General features: G+C 39.9%; 1 pseudogene; it reads right to left on the reverse strand.

Annotated features, from left to right (window-relative positions):
- Window positions 1–17,145, reverse strand: part of LOC144372427 (transport and Golgi organization protein 1 homolog) — a 141,101-nt pseudogene that overhangs the window by 78,357 nt on the left and 45,599 nt on the right.

The following is a 17,145-nucleotide window of genomic DNA, read 5'->3' on the forward strand; positions in this document are numbered from 1 at the left end:
TGTAAAGAAGTATATTTAGACACCTACAGTGTACACGCACCTCTCTCTCAAGCTTTCACCTTCCATTTGAAATTGCCTCTTCAATAGTGTGAAAATAAAATGCACAGCCTGCCCGGCCACCATGACAGATGAGCATGCAGAAGACTCAAAACACAAAAGGCCAAAGACTCCAGTTACTCTCTAAGATAAACTAAAGTCAAGCAAACAAACAAAACCTAGGGTTCTTCTTTCGGGTTCTAGTACCCCCAAATCTGTGACCCTTTCCTGCAGGTGAGTGACTCCCTAACAAAAACAGCGCTTTCCCTGTCTGCAATGCTGATGTGTAAAGATACAGATGTGAGAAAACTGCCATTTTTAAACTCATGCTTGGGCTAGTTGTAAATTTGATGATTCTGCTTGTAATACTGTGTAATTTTTTCCCTTTCATATACGTCTTGAATTTTTTGTTTGATAAGCTGATCCTTTTAAAGCCTGTTTTTTCTTGCAAATTTTTCTAATTCCTTTCTTTTCTGAGTCTCCCTCTAACAATAATGTATATTGATTTTTACTACAAATTCTGTTGACTAAAGCCTACATTATCTTCATCTTTCTAATTTCTATCCCTATCTTCCTACTTTCTACTCTCATCTTTCAGGCTTAAAGGCTTAAAGCCATCTTGGAACTTGCTCTCTCTCACTGCCTGCCTCAAAACAATAGCCAACTCCTGTCATTTCTCTGCAGTTTCCTACAGCAGACTTTCCCACAGCTACTACCTTTTCTCAGACATTTTTTACTCTCTTCATGCTTGAATCATACTAGATACTAGGGGTTGATCTCTCTGCATCTAATCCCTCAGAAGGACTTGGGGTATATTATAATATAGGTTCAATTTTATCTCAAAGGCTGCTGCTAAGGAATAACTCTAAACCTCCTACCAAAAGAGAGTTCTCTAGGATATTCTAAGACAGCATTTGACTCCCATCTAATTTTTCCTTCTTCAACAAATTAACTCTAGTGCTTTCATCCCTATATCCTATGGCATAATTTTGAATTCCTAATCTTGTTCACTCATCTCTGAGTATGGAATGAGTACTGTAAGTCACTACTCAAAGCGTCTGGGATTAAAGAGGAGCTATGGAACTAATCATCACTGATTTAAAAATAAGGAAGAAAAATTTTTTTCTTCCTTTTTTTTAACTTAAACAAATTCTCTCTGAGGTAACTCGTGGCACACTCATCTTTAGAAGCCATAAAGAGATTAGATTCTTGATGTTCAGTTACATGCTCAAAGTCATACATCCAATAAGGGATAAGATGTGAATTTCAATCCAAGTTAGATGGTTCAAAGTTCATTCTCTTTATTCTATTTTCTCTGCCTTTAAATGCCACCCTCATTTTTAGCTTGTATGGCACCTTGCATGTAGTTAGGTACTGAGAGGGTAAGAATTAGGCCAATGAAAAAAATGTGTAATTTGCAACAATGGGTGGTTAATGCTTTTATTTTATTCTCATCTTTTATTTGCATTCTCATCCAAAGATAGTACTGGTTATAAATCATGAGACTCTAAAAAGAACACATTTTACCTGGAGGTCAGGATCAGCCAAAGGTTTCTGGGCTCCCAGAGTAAAATGGTCTCTCTTTTTATGATTGTGTTGGTGAGCTGCAGTTTGGAGGCTGCTTTCCTATAAACTATTTCTTCCACAGTGTCTCGGCCAATCAGCTGGATCACTTTTACAGCCCTGTACGGGAGTCAAATGAGAGCAGTGTTAGAAGTCTGCAAAGCTGGGGAAAAAAGCATGCCAGGAAAATACACCCAAAAGGAAGCAAAACCAAATGACACATTCAGGGAACAATGAAAAGGACACTGCTCATTGGGACCTGAGCATTTGTTAGAGAAATCTGGCCTCAACTTCTGTCTGAACTTTTCCCCAAAAGAGGAAGAGGAAGGAAGATGAAGTGACCATTATTGGGCCTTCATCCGTAGCCAGGATAACCCCTGGCAGGCATGTTACCTCAAGTCAAAGGGTAGCTGAACACAACTTTGTTTCCTCTTTGTGATACTGGGAACCCAACCTAGGAGAGCTTTACCATGAAGTTATAATCCTAGCCTTAAAAAAAAGTTTTGAGACAGGGTTTAGGTAAGTTGCAAGGTTGGCTTTAAACTTGATCTTCCTGCTTGAGTCTCCCATGCTGATAATGATTACAGGCATGTGCACCCACTGGCTTTAACTTCATTTTTAAACTGAATTAGGATCTAACGTGAGAAACATGAACTAAATAAATTCTAAGTTTCTTCTAATCATTTTGGAATTTAACTGTTCTTTTCAACAAAGTGAGTCTGAACTGATCATGGGACCACTGATCCCCCAACATGATTCTACAAGCCAGCAGCACAACAGGGTTCAAACCCAGTGGACTCTAACTCCAACGTGGCACTGTTGTCAGGACTACATGGTCCACCTTCCTCCCCAATCCACAGCTGCAAGCCAACAGAGCAGAAAGGTGCCAATGACTAACTCACTCACTTGTTCTGGCCAATTCGGTGAGCTCTGGCAGCTGCCCACAAGTCATTTTGAGGATTAAAATCACTGTCAGAAAAAATAACAGTATCTGCTGCTTTTAAGTTCATGCCAACTCCACCTGAAAACCATACAAAAAAGGAGCATGATCAGCAACACACAAATAAGGAACTAGAAAACACACAAGGCAGGACTGGGTCCTACTGAAAATCTGAAATCAGTCCAACTGACTGGTTTCATCCTTCAAACTGAAATTTCTGCCCCAAACTTCAGGTTTTGACCACCCTACAGTGGTCAAAAGTGCTACCTCACCTTTCATTGCGTGAACTGGGAAAATTTAATTATCAAATATAACAGAATGAGAAGTAAGCAGAAGAAAAGGATGCTTAAGTTAATTGCATGAAGACATTTAATATTTGTTTGAAAACCTTGATTGGATTTTGCTTCAAACAGTCTGTGAATAAGGAACAAGTTCTTTCAGAAAACAGCTACAAAAATAAGAGGTCTGGGGGCTGCAGTTGTAGCTCAGTGATAAAACACAAGTGATAGAACACGTGAGGCACTGGGTTCCTTCCTCATCACCACATAAAAATAAATAAAATAAAGGTATCATCTGTTATGGTTTAGATGTGGTGTCCTCCAAAAGCTCACATGTGACACAATGCAAGAAGGTTTGGAGGAGAAATGACTGGGATATAGCTTTAACCTAATCAGTGAATGAATTGCTAATGGGATTAACTGAGTGCTAACTGGGGCAGGTGGGTGTGGCTGGAAAAAGGGGTTCAGCAGGCAAATGGATAAGGGGTATATATTTTGTATCTGGACAGTGGAGTCTCTCTCTGCTTTCTGATCATGATGTGAGCTGCTACCCTCAGTCACACTCTCCAGCCATGATGCTGCCTCCCCTGGAGCTCCAAGGAATGGAGTCGGCCTTCTATGGACTAAGACCTCTGAAACCATGAACCCTCCAATAAACATTCCTCCTCCACAGTTGGTTCTGGTCACAGAGGTGAAAAAGCTGACTAAAACAGTGCCCATCTACAACTAAAAATGTATCTTAAAACAACGAGAGGTCTGCAGTGGGCAGTAAGAAACACACATGACCACACTTGCAGCTTCAACAAGGTAGGAAGACCTGACACTAGCTATGATTAGAGCAGATGATACCTGCCTCTGAGTGGAGAAAACCTGAGAGTGTCTTCCTGTACTGGTTTCCACACTGATCAAAGAAGATGTCGTAAAATCAGTTCAAGACAAGAACACTCAATGCAACAACTCTCTGGTCTTTCTCCAATGGTGCAGGAAAAGGCCAAAAGAGCACTTTGGGTTCAGGAATTTAGAGTACTAAGAAGCAAACCACAGGCTTCTCTTTGATAAATGTGGAAACTGTACAGAACACACTCTAGCCAGGGTCACTGGAGCTCATTGCTAAAACAGGCCTGAAAGGACTTGTTCCAAGAACTGAATGAAGGGTTCCTTTCTACAGGACTACTAACTCCTGGCTGGATGTAAGACAAGCCAGGCAGGAACATTCTCATTGAAGTCTTCCTATAAAATCAAAGTTGGAATAAAGAAATACTAATGACTGAATACGGAGAAAGGCTAAGTTATACCCAATAATAAGAGCTACACTTCTATTTTACTACTGCCAAGCACTGCTCATGGCACTTTACATGTGTTGACTCTTCTAACCCTCACAACAACCCTGTGTCCTTGCTAGCACTATTCTCATTTTGCAGATGCTGAAATGGAAACAGCTACATTAAGGGATTTATTTGAAGTTGCACCACTAGAAGATAAAACAGTCAGGATTCCATCCCATATTCCAGAATCTGAGGTCATTACTCCTGGGACAGAGACAGGGTCTCACAGTGTTGCCCAGGCCGGCCTTGAACTCCTGGGCTCAAGCCAGCCTCCTGAGTAGCTGGAACTGTAGGCATGCACTAATGTGCCAGGCTCCAGAACCTTTTTGTCCACTGTATGCTAATTATCAAGGCAGTCATATCATTTGAAAATGTGTTTGTGTTCCATAAGAATTATCTTTCTTGGGCTGGGGATGTGGCTCAAGCGGTAGCATGCTCGCCTGGCATGCGTGTGGCTCGGGTTCGATACTCAGCACCACATACAAAGATGTTGTGCTCGCCGAAAACTAAAAAAAATAAATAATTCTCACTCTCTCTCTCTAAAAAAATAATAATAATAATAATAAAGTTGCTTTGTCATCACTAAAAAAGTTAAAAAAAAATTATCTTTCTCTTGAGTTAATAGTGGCTAGTGCAGCCCTTCCTCACCAAAGATATTTTAAGCTGCATTTAGTTGTTTGGGACATATTCCTAAGCTATCGCTGCCATCTGCCGGCAATATGTGGTAACAACCCCGTGGAAAGCTGGAAGGAAACATTAAATGAAAACGCGGCACAGGTATAGCTACAACACGATGGCACGTATGACAGTTAGTGCGTGAAAAAGGCTAATGTCCAGGACTGCTTCAGCTTCTAGATAATCTACTCTGAGGCCTCCAAGGAGATTAACTAATTTTAGATGTTTCAAACATTATTTGCTCTCTAAATATGAAAAATAAAATCTTAAAACGCGGGGCTGGGGATGTGGCTCAAGCGGTAGCGTGCTCGCCTGGCATGCGTGTGGCCTGGGTTCGATCCTCAGCACCACATACAAACAACGATGTTGTATCTGCCGATAACTAAAAAATAAATATTAAAAAAATTCTCTCTCTTCCTCTAAAAAAAAAAATCTTAAACACATAAATGGAATTCCTCTCCCAACACTGACCATGCCTTTGACCACATCCTTTGAGCTTCCCCAAAGAATAATCATGAGACAATGGGACTGAATGACAGGGTGTGGTATATGACCTGGGAAGAGACTGGACCAAAGGAATCTGATTGTATCTTATTATTGGCTTTAAGACACACACTAGAGAAATGATCTCCTGATACTCAAGGGTCATATCTAACACTTCTTTTATAGACCCATATAGTACAAAGCACTTACTAAGTGCTTTCTACATAAGGATGACCTTTCATTCCATAAAGACATTAATCTCTTTATCATCAAGGACACAATTCCTGTTTGTGTTCCTATATCTATTCCATCAGGATTACCATCAAAAAAATAAGATCATGAAACCCAGACTATGAATTCAAAATTAATTTAGGGTTTTTTGATTCAGAATGTAAGAAAAATTCCATTTCCCCAAACCGATTTCAAATTATTTAATACTATGTGAAAGCAACTGGCAAAACCACAAGTGTCATTTATTTATGATTAAGTCATATGGACAATACCATAATAATTATAAATAGCTGTCAGTTTCACTCTAGTCATATTTTAAACAAATCTTTATTAAACTTTATAACACTCTTTCAGAGGTACTCCTGGAGGAAGGGAAACTAGAAAAGAGATTATCTTATTTTCCAAATTCATGGCTAGAAAGGAGAATGAATGAATGTGAATAAAACTTTCCCCCAAATTAAAAACAAAACAAAACAGGACGTTCCTGGTCAGTGGTCTAAGTGGATTAGAATTACTTTCCAACAGGCCCAGGTTTCAGCCTCCCTTCTCACGATCACAGCTTCACAGGTTGAACAGAAAAGAGCTCCACACCGAGAAGTCCAGTACTAGGCTACGTAAGTGCTTCGATTCTCTCTTTTTTCAATACTCCTTGGTAAGAACCTCTCCTTTCAGAGAATTAGGGGAAAATGTACCAGTGGTGGGATGACTGTCTGCTTCCTCAACACCCATAGGCTTACCTGCCCTGGTGCTCAGGAGAAAAACAAAGATGGGCTGCTGTCCAAAGCTTTTGATGGCCACGTGTCTCTCTTCGCCTCTCACAGAACCGTCCACACGCTCATAGCTGTAGCCTTTACGTAGAGAAGACAACAACCACACACAGGTCCTTACTCTTTGCAAGGACTCTTAGGAAATAAAATAATCGAGTCATCCCTAAGCCAATGCCTATTTGTCCTTTCCACACCCAAGCCTGCCCTACTTTCAATAAAGCCCAAAGGAAAAATCTCAATTGTTTTATAACTTGATCTTGTTTCTTATTTTATGTGGTACTGAGGATTCAAACCATTGTCTCTCACATGCCAGGTAAGGGCTCTACCACTGAGCCACAACCCCAGTCTGAAAGATCTAAATTTAGGGGAACAATTCATCACTTCAGTCAAGAGCTTTGTAACGTTGTGAACAACCAATAAAAAAAAAAAATTCATCACTTCACCAAAAAAATCACCATAACACACTATCCTGGGTTTTAAAACCACAGGCAGCCAAAGTCTTTGGCATTTGCATAGGTAATATTTGGTTTTGACTCTTCCCAGGCCACTCTAAATATCCACACACTGGCAGTTGGTGACTACTGAGACACAATCCTGACTTAGGCAAGCAGTAAGACAAGCGCTTGGGAGCCTACCTGATGACCCAGCACCTGCTTTTTAGTGAAGCTCTAGGGCTCTCCACTTGTCACCACGCATCAGGTCAGGAAGGGGAATTATAATCTCAATTCATGTTTTGGTACTCGAGATTCCTCAATGTGCCAGTAGCTGAAGTGTCCAGTTACTGCAGTACTTGGGGGGCATCAAGTAGATCTGAGAGACCACTCCCAACTAAACTTTAAAACAGTTATTTCTGCGGCTGATACTCTCCCACAGGCTCAAAAATCAACCCCTGTTCAAGCTTTGTCCCATTATCCCACATCAATTTTATTATATATTAAGCAGAGTTCTCAAGTAACTGCCTACATCCCCTATTGTCACAGAAATAACTGCTCTCACCCTCCCTCTGCTTGATTTGTGGGATCTCCATACTATCTATCTTCCCTTTCTTACTAATCCTGCATAAGTACACAACTGCTGAGCTGTCGAGAGACACTGCAAGTGTTTGTCGCTGAAACTCGACTCACACATTTTTGAAGCCACTCAGCATTTTCACAATGTCTGCTCCATACCCATCACCTACATCACCTGGTGAGAATGTGGGTGTTACTTCTGCCCATGCGTCTCTACCCTGCTGTTGATCTTGCTTCACACACCACTGTCCCCTCTCCTCAGCCTTTTCACCTTCTTTAACTTTTTCCTCGGTAACCTTCCCACACCCCTTATGACTCTCAGATGATGTAGTGGAAAAGGGGAGTCACCTTTGCAGTCCATATAGTCCTGGAGAATATCCAACATCTGGGTCATCTGAGAGAAGAGTAAGACGCAATGACCCCTGGCAAGAAGAAGAAAAGGAGAAACTGCCAACTCTAGTAGTGTTTACGGGGAGTGACCCTCAGGCAACATGACCAAAGGGGATAACTTTACACATAAGGGAAATGCTAAAGTAGAAATATCAATGTCCTGTAACTTTCTCAGAAACTCTGAATACTTTATACAAGAAGACAAAGTGCCTCCACATGTAGCTGCATCCCTCAGAGCAGTCCCAGGGCACCTGTCAATTCACCAGGGAGTGTGGAAGCCCTGTCGTAACCAAGGATCTTCTTTCCGGAATATCACTTCACTCAATGAAGACAGAAGTTTCATTTCAATAGTAAAATAAATATACATGTGAAGAGTAAAGGCAAGGTACAAATGTGTGTGCACCCACTCCCCAAGATCCTGAAGAGCTATGGAAGGCTATCTACTGCTATTCCCACTTGGCGGTACAAGTCATTACCATCTAGAAAAGTCGAAAAGCATCATGTTAGAGAAGCAATCCCCCATGGTACACAAGAAACTTACATATAGAGTGTGAATAAAGGAAAGGATAATTCAAAATAATGTAGAAGAAACAAAATCAGGGTGACAGCCCTTATCATCAGACATTGTTTTAAATTTGCCTGAACAAACAAGGACAATGCTGTCAAAAAAATTTTTTTTCTAAGAAAACGAACTTACCTTAATGTTGCCAGGAGAGTAAGACCAAGAGTTAGGGAGAACATCGGCCAGGCTCTAGCCCCATATTTTTGGAAAAAGCACTGAGTTTGAAGGTGAGTACCTGGATTCTTATCTCTCTCTGCCACTTACTACCTATATGACATTGGGCGTGACCTTTCGAGGTCATGAAAAACTTGGATGGAAGGTATCTATAGGTTCTTCTCCATCTCTAACACACACACTTATGGTAGATACGTCAAAGGCCATAAAATACAGTAAGACATGTAATTATGATTATTAACAATTTTTCATATTTACGTTTTAGTCATAGTTGAACACAATACCTTTATCTATTTTATTCTTTTAATTTCTTTAGTTGTAGATGGACATAATAACTTTGTTTTATTTATTTATATTTTTGTACATGGTGCTGAAGATCGAATCTCCTGCCTCACGCATGTGAGGCGAGTGCTTAGTCACTGAGCTATTTATTTATCTTTGTGTGGTGCTGAGGATTGGACCCAGGGCCTCACATGTGCTATCTAGGCAAGCACTCGACCACTGAGCCACAACTCCAGCCCCAGGACATGCAATTATTTAATTTGCAAAAGACTGGGCAATTTTGACAAATCTGAAGTTTTAAGTTAGTTCAGGCCACACCTGGGGCAATCATCCTAAAGGCACAATTCTGAAATTCTTGAGTCTCTTGTCTTTTCCTAGACTCCCCCTTTCCTGTGGTGATGAAGATGTACATGCTGGATACCAGGCTGCTGAACACTAACCAAATGTCATCTTCTGATACCCAACTTGCATTTCAGGGAAAGAGTATTCCCCAACTACGCCTTGAGTTTAAATCAAATTCCAAAGATTAACAAGAACCAATGTTTACTCAACCTTTATTATGTGTCAGTTCAATTCAAGGAACCAGCAGGCAATTTTAAAAGAAATGCTCAATGTTGACTCATCCTTGTGGATGCAACCAACATAGCTGGACAGATGAGGTGAACATACATTGATCAACAAGGTAGCAGAGTAAGGTAGGGCTTGCCAAGTCCTGGACTGGGATCCTAAATGCTGAAGGAATTCAGGAAAGAAAGGATCAAAGTGGAGGAGTGGGGTTGGATGAGATAGAATGGGGTGGGTGTACAGTTGCAGAGAAAGTAGGCCCTGAATTCCAGGCTTCTAAAAAAGGGAACTTGAATCAGTCTCAAGAATCAGTAAGTTCTTCATTACTCAGGTTTGAACTAGTCACTCCCCAAGAGCAGTACATGTCAACCTATTCCTACCTGGAATTCAGGAATGCCAGCAGCTTATCCAGCAGGTGAAGTTTCCCACTAGCCTCAATCAGGTGGTCTCCAACTTCAAAAGGCTCTGGCTCCACACCTGGAAAGCAGAGAGCCCAATCCTAATTGTGTGCCCTGAGTCAGGGCAAAATTCTTAAGTAGAAAACCCAATAGGTAGGCAACAGAGAGAGCCCAAGCTCTTTCTAATGCAGTAGGCCCTTCAGTCTCACCTATTCGAGGCATTTTCTAATTATTTGCTTAATATCAGCTGCAGAGCCTGGCACATCCAAAAAGTCTAATAAATATTTATCTAAGAAACAAACTCACTCTTTAGGAAACTGAGGGAAAGGAAGATGCCAGAGATCAAGAAGATCCACAAAGGAAATTCTAAGGCTCTCACTCTAGATAAGAAATCAAGAAATAGGCTTAGGTGTGTATAAAAGTGATTCTCAAGGTACAGGCGGCAGTCAGAATATTCTGGAAGATGTCCTTCAAAATCTATGTTCCTAATGGCCCTTCTCCCTTAAAAAAAAAGTTCTAATGTGCACTTGATTAAAGTTCTGTTAAACTTTTAAACAGCTCCTAATGGTACTTGGCAGACTCCTTAAAACAAGTACAGCAGACTTTTTGCAATCTTTCTACACTAAGGAATTCCAGGGCCAGCCATCAGAGTGCATCCAAAAACCCCAATGGGAATGAAAATGAAACACTACACATAAATTTGTGGCAACAAGAGCAGTGCTTAGAGGGACATGTACAGAAGTCACTAGGATGAAAGGAGAGAGCAAAGGACACAGAGAAGGAGCATGCAGACAGGAAGAAAGGCAGGAAAAACTGCTACCCCAGAAGCTGAGTGAAGAGCATCCCAAGGAGGAAGCCATCTGCTGTGTCAAGGGATCTGAGAGTTTAACGAAACGTGAACTGACAATGCCTGGGCATCACAGAGAACACAGAGAACTGGGCGTAGTGACCGAGAGGGCTCAAGACAAAAGGAAATCCAATCCTAAAGAAGGGTCAGATGAATCGCCATTATGACCCATTCTGTAAAGCTGCCAGTTTTCCTCTCCACAACTGTCACTATCATGAAAGAAAGAAAAGCTCCCTGCCCTCCAAAAAATCTTAGAAACATTTCTAGATTGCAGAAAAGTAGAGTCCAGGCAAATGCAATGGATCCTGCATTAAGAGAGAAAAAGGAAAGCAGCTTAAGGAATATTACGGGACATGTGAAGAAATCTTCAGTATGAATAACACGAGATATCATTAATATACAGAAAATGAGAAGAAGCAGAGTAGACACATGAATGCAGCAGTTCTGTTGAAGACTCTGGCTATGATTTTGGTTACAGAACTACTAATGAAAAATAATGGGGGGAAACAGGACACTGGCTCACCATCAAACAAATACGGGTGATCCACGCACTTTCGAAGCTGGGATAAGATATTCTGAAGTTTAATTTTCCTTGCCATCTCATTTTCAAATGCATCTGAAATTTTGAAGATAGAGAGGAAAAGGGACTAACAAATCAAAACACAAACAAAACACAAACATAACCTTTCTCATTTCATAGTATTTCCCTCAAGTTTATACTACCCTCCCAAATGGCAATCAATTGCACTGAGAATTAAAATCATATCCATATGGGATTTTCTTACTCCTCACTTTGTTTTGAGAAGGAAGTCTACAAGGTGAACTTAGCAGTGCTTTGTTAAAACAATTGTAAACTTCTAAAATTTCTTCTTTAACTGCTATTGTGGTTTTAAGATGGGAGAAAAAAAAGCAAATAGAGGATAAAAATCATGAGTAGACACTTAAAAGTGTTTGCTATATTGCAGGCATAAGAAAAACCATGCAAGAGGAAAAAGAGAAATTCCATCATGCAACAACCAAGTCTGAGCTACACTTAACACTGCTATTGTTCCACATCAGGTGATTGGCGTATCATTCAGAATACAAAATTCTACCTTATATTCTTGCTACACAAAGTGAGTGTAATCATAAATATTTCCCTGCACAAAAATCACATCCCCATTTAGTTTCTTAATGGACCAAGTGTCCTCTGAATACCTAGGTCTTTCATCAAAATAGCCTTGTAGTATTTTTTCTGCAATGCTGACATGCCATGGTATATCACTACTTCTGTCTTTTTGGGAAGTTCTTTAGCTACCACTGCTTTCACTCTCCTCAGCAGAAACGGCTGCAAGAGGTTGTGAAGTTCACTTGCTGTGGAAGGAAACAACATAAAAGAGTGTGGTACAAAAATACAGCAGAGGCGCCGAACTACTAGAGAACATGGAGCAACTCATTTTCCTCATTTTCATGCTAATTCTGCGTTCTAAGTCTGTACAGTAAGTTTTCAGTTACAGATGCTCCTGGACTTACAAAGGGATTACATTCCTATAAACCCATCACAAACTGAAAATATCTTAGATGTAAAAAGTGCCTTGAACGGACCTAACATACCAAACACCACAGCTCAGCCCACCCTACCTCAAATGTGCTCAGCACTTACATTAGTCCACTCAGCAAAAAAATCTAACCCAAGCCTCTTCTATGAAAAACTGTGAATACTTCATGTAATGTGCTGAATGCCTGTGACTAAACAACTGACAACACAGAGCACTGTGTGGTATCAGTTACTTACCCTCAGGGTCGCTGAGTCATTGGGGAGTGGTGCCTCGCTGCTGCCACCCCGCCTCACAGGACAGTACCTTACAACCTATCCCAAGTCTGGGAAAAGACTGAAACTCATGCCTTCTTATGGCTGAAGAGCATCCCATCCTGTATCTACACCACATTTCCTTTTTATCTGCTAATGGACGCCTAGGTGAGCTCCACACTCTGGGTACTGTTAAGAGTGCTGCAATGAACACAGGAGCACAGACATCTCTTGACATGTCGATCCCCTTCTTCGACTATATGCCCAGTATGGGATTGCTGAATTGTACAGCAGTTCTATTTAGTTTTCTGAGGAAATGCCATCCTGGTTTTTACGATGGCCATACCATCTCCATTCCCGGGGTGTCTCAGAGTTCCACTTCCACCACAGCCTTGCCAGCGTTTGGTGTCTGTAATAACCATTCTAAGGGGGGGGGAGGTTTCCCATTATGTTCCTGATTTGCATTTCCCTGATGATTATATTGAACATTCTAATATAACTAACAATAATGCATTTTATATCTTAAACCAGTTAGAATCTAGAATTTTGAATATATTCAACATAAAGAAATGATAAAGGTTTTGCTATATGATATGCTAATGACCTAAGTGATCACTATGCAAAACATCAACAGGTATAAATATGTACCTCAAACATAGGTACAAATAGGTACACCAATAAAAATTTGAAATTCAAAGTACAGTTTCTATTGAATGTTGCTGCTTTTGTAAAGTGGTAAAGTCAAAAAATTATAAGCTGAACCACCATAATTAGAGGACCAATCATTTCTCCCTATCCTGGTTTCTTCCTATTCCTTCTGGACTTGTTACTGGCTTTTAATACCCAAACTACAACACTCAAAGAACTGGATTCTTCTTAGGAATAATCTCATTTTCAAGACACTGTTTTCCAGGGTATTCTTCATTCCATCTCACTGATCAGCATACAGCGTAGAAATGCAGGGTGAGCAATACTGTCTCCATGTTTATGACAGTTAAGTGAGGCTCAGAGAAATCAGACCACTTATCCATGGACACACAAGTGAATGTGAAAATGGCGAGCATTAAAAGTGGATTTTTAAAAACTTCTAATCCCTTGTTCTTTTACAGGCATCTTAGACTTCAAAAGCTACACTAAGTTGGAAGTATACATCATGTAGGAAAACCAGAAACAGAAAACAAAAATACAAGCAACCTGTTAAATGTGAAATTCAGATAAACAATTCATAGCTCTTCAGTACCAGTGTGTCCCTTGTCATTTGTAATTAGATGTCCCATATCTGACAACTCTAAACATGGGAGTAATCAATCAGAGCAGGTTTGCTAGTCATCTTTACCCTGTGGTTTGGGAATTTTTGCTCTAAGAACCCTCTGCAACTCATATTTAACCAGCACACACATAATCATTGGGAGGCCCCCTGCCATCTGTTTTGGACAATCATCCTAGGGTATTCAGATATTATGGGAATGTTCCACAAGGCAGAGTGGCAAAGGTATAAGAAAAAGCTACGGTTATACGAATGAAGGCTTCCCTTTTCCCTTCCACATCCCAATCATCTCGAACTTCTGGTTAAAAGAAAACAGCAGTGTTGTAGAATTCTTAACAGTAGTCTGGGTCTATAGCATGCACTTACTTTTCTCCACTGGCAAGTGGCATGGAAAGTTAACAAAGTCTATAATTTTTATAAATTACAAGTTGAAGCAGCATGGTAACATGAACTTGAGGCATGAGGATGGTAAGCTGAAGGCCAGCCTATGAAACTGAGCAAGACCCTGTCTCCATTTTTTTACAGAAGGACTGGGAATGTATCCCTGTGGTAGAGCACCCCTGGGTTCAATCTCCATACCACAAAGAGAAAAAAAATGAAAAAAAATTAGAAGTTGGTTTTTTAAAAAGCACACATATCAGTGGGTACTTTCTACTTTTTCCAAAAGTGAACCAATAAGCCCCACTGCAGAATCATGTAACAAACAAGTAAGAGCCATGGATAGCAAACAAGTGGATACCACATGAGGGACCATCATCTGCCTTATATCTGTGGTGGTTTTTCTCCCTGGAAGGCATTCTCCAGTTATTGATTCTCTTCCTTTTCAATCTACAACTCTTATGCATTAGGGAAGTTTCTGTGTCAAGATCTCTTGGGGATAATTTGCTAAATGGGAATTAACCTGATTTGGACTCTTTTTCAATATCCCAGTAACGTTCAACAAAATCCTCCATCTGTTCCTTGGAAAACAGGTCAGGTTCCACAAAACTGAGGAGAGAGTAGAGCTCTTGGAGGCTGTTCTGGATAGGAGTTCCAGTCAACAGGAGACTGAAGACCACTGAGAACTAGAATATGTAAATTAACACAATTAAAAATCTCTACCACTGGTAAGCAAAACCAAGTGACCCATCACAACATTTATTTGAACACAGAGGGACATGATATAACACAATGAACCAAGGCAAATGAAATCAGAAGGCTCAGGTTCAAGTTGTACACTCTATTTAATTGAGAAATAATACCTCTCCAGTTTCGACCATAAGGAGGGGATAATAATCTGTAAGAAGACACTCTTGTAAGCATGTGACATCGAGTTGTAAACTCTTGAGTATTACATGAGTATTCACTAGGGTTACTAAATGCAATCTATGTGAGGAGTCAAACTATGTTATGACCTACATGGGGGAATTAATGGGAGTATCTGAGTAAACACATTCATTCAAAGAGTTTAAGAAGCCAAAGTTATTTATAGCATCAGGCCTCTCTGCTACAAGCAAACAGCAAGATTTACACTGACACAATGTCTGTTCATAAACTTTGCAATATATCAGAGTCAAGATATCAAGATTTCTAGATGTTTCTGGATAGTAAGCCATGGACAGTCCAATATAAAAAGGGATTTTGTAAATTTTTGAGAAACAGGGCTGGGAATGTGGGTCACCAGCAGAACGCTTGCCTAGCATGCATGAAGCCCTGGGTCAAACCCCAGCATTTCCAAGAGAAAAAGGAAAAACATTGAGAAACAGACAGGAACACGGAGGATAAGAGACTAATGAAGGAAGAAAAACAGTAACAACAGATATTAGGCCAAGCAAGGTCAACCTCTGAGCTGACATTAACAAGAACTTACACCAGCAGAATTAAGTAATGTGGAAAAGTCACATCCTATGCATGTGTATTATTTTAAATATAGAGTACAAACTCTTGGGAAGGACATGTAATCAAGGGTCCCTAAAAAAAGGCAAAGAGGACAGCAGAGATAGAGGATGCCCTACCAGGCAGGAAATAACAATATTTGAAACTAATAAAAATGATGATATCTTCAGTAAAAACTCTAAACACTGCAACTTTTAGGCCAATAAATATTAAAATACATAATCCAGGTCTAAGATTTTCTTCTAAATGACCTCTAAATTTAAGTGATTTATTATAGGATGAGGACCAAATTTTGATTATCTCAGAAATTAACAAGTGTGGTCTCATGAATGAGCAAATTTTCAAGTCAACAAGGTACTTCACATTTCATTGGCTTCTCAGAAACAAGGGCAGCTCCAGGCCACAATGATCTTTCTCATCTACTTTGCTGAATGATACAAGAGATCAAGAGAAGGGAATGCAATCAAGTGTATCATACTAAAAATACAACAGACGAGAGACTGAAGGCAATATGTTGTAAGAAATTGGTCTCTTCATGACTCCACGTGAAAGGTAAGTTTCTAAATAGGTAAATTGGGGGAGGCATAAGGTATATCCAATGCATCTACAACTGCAGACAGGAGTATAAGATCTTTATTTGTAAAAAAAAAAAAAGAGAGAGAGAAAAATTAAAAGCACTCAAAAGAGAGTTGAAACATCTCCAAAAATACAATGCATTTTATTGGGGTAGGGTCTGACTCATTTGATAACTAGATTTTAGTAAATGTTATCTTCTATATAAAAGAGAAAGGAATAGTAATTAGCCATATTAAATACTACTTTTGTCACTGCCCTCCAAAATAGGTTTATTTAGCTCTGCAGAAGTCTTAATACAGAAGTTTTAATTTATGAGATGGACATCATTATCCGAAGTACATGTATGAAGACACGAATGGTGTGACTCTACTTGTGTACAACCAGAGATATAAACAATTGTGCTCTATATGGGTAATGTGAATTGTAATGCATTCTGCTATCATATATTACAAATTAGAATAATAATAATAAAGTTTCAATTTAGTTGGCTCTGTATAGACTAAACTAAGTGGTTTTAAAGGGGAGTTAGAGGGGAGAAGGAACGGTGAACAGATGGGTATAGGATTTCTGAGCCAGGAAACTGCTCTGCATGATACTATAGGGTGGAAACATGCCATCACCTGTTTGTTCAAACTCACAGGACATGCAACAGCGAGTGAATCCAGCATTACGGACTCTGGTGACACTGCGGTGCCAATGTAGTTTCATTAGTTTTAACATCTCTCTTCAGGGAGAGGCTGAGATGGGGGAAGCTAGGCTTGTAAAGGGGCAGGGGATATATGGGAACTCTCTACCTTCTATTCAATTTTGTTGTAATCCTAACTTGCTCTAAAAAATAAAGTCTATTAAAAAAGGAAGGGGTGTGTGTAAAAACTAAGACTATCCTTTGAGTTTACCTCTGAGAGTGTCTTATGCAGCAGAGAGCTTTGGCTTTTCAATCTGTGGGCTTCATCCACAACAAGAACACTCTAGGAGAAGCTGTGAGAGAAAATCCAAACTTTCAGCTTCATGTAGCTCAAATATATTTCACAATCACATCTTACTATACAATTATGACTTGTTAGAAAAACTAACAGCCCACTCTGATAGAAGCATACCTGGCATCATGACCTT

Source organism: Ictidomys tridecemlineatus, unplaced genomic scaffold, assembly GCF_052094955.1.
Source record: "Ictidomys tridecemlineatus isolate mIctTri1 unplaced genomic scaffold, mIctTri1.hap1 Scaffold_103, whole genome shotgun sequence".
Taxonomy (NCBI): Eukaryota; Metazoa; Chordata; class Mammalia; order Rodentia; family Sciuridae; genus Ictidomys; species Ictidomys tridecemlineatus.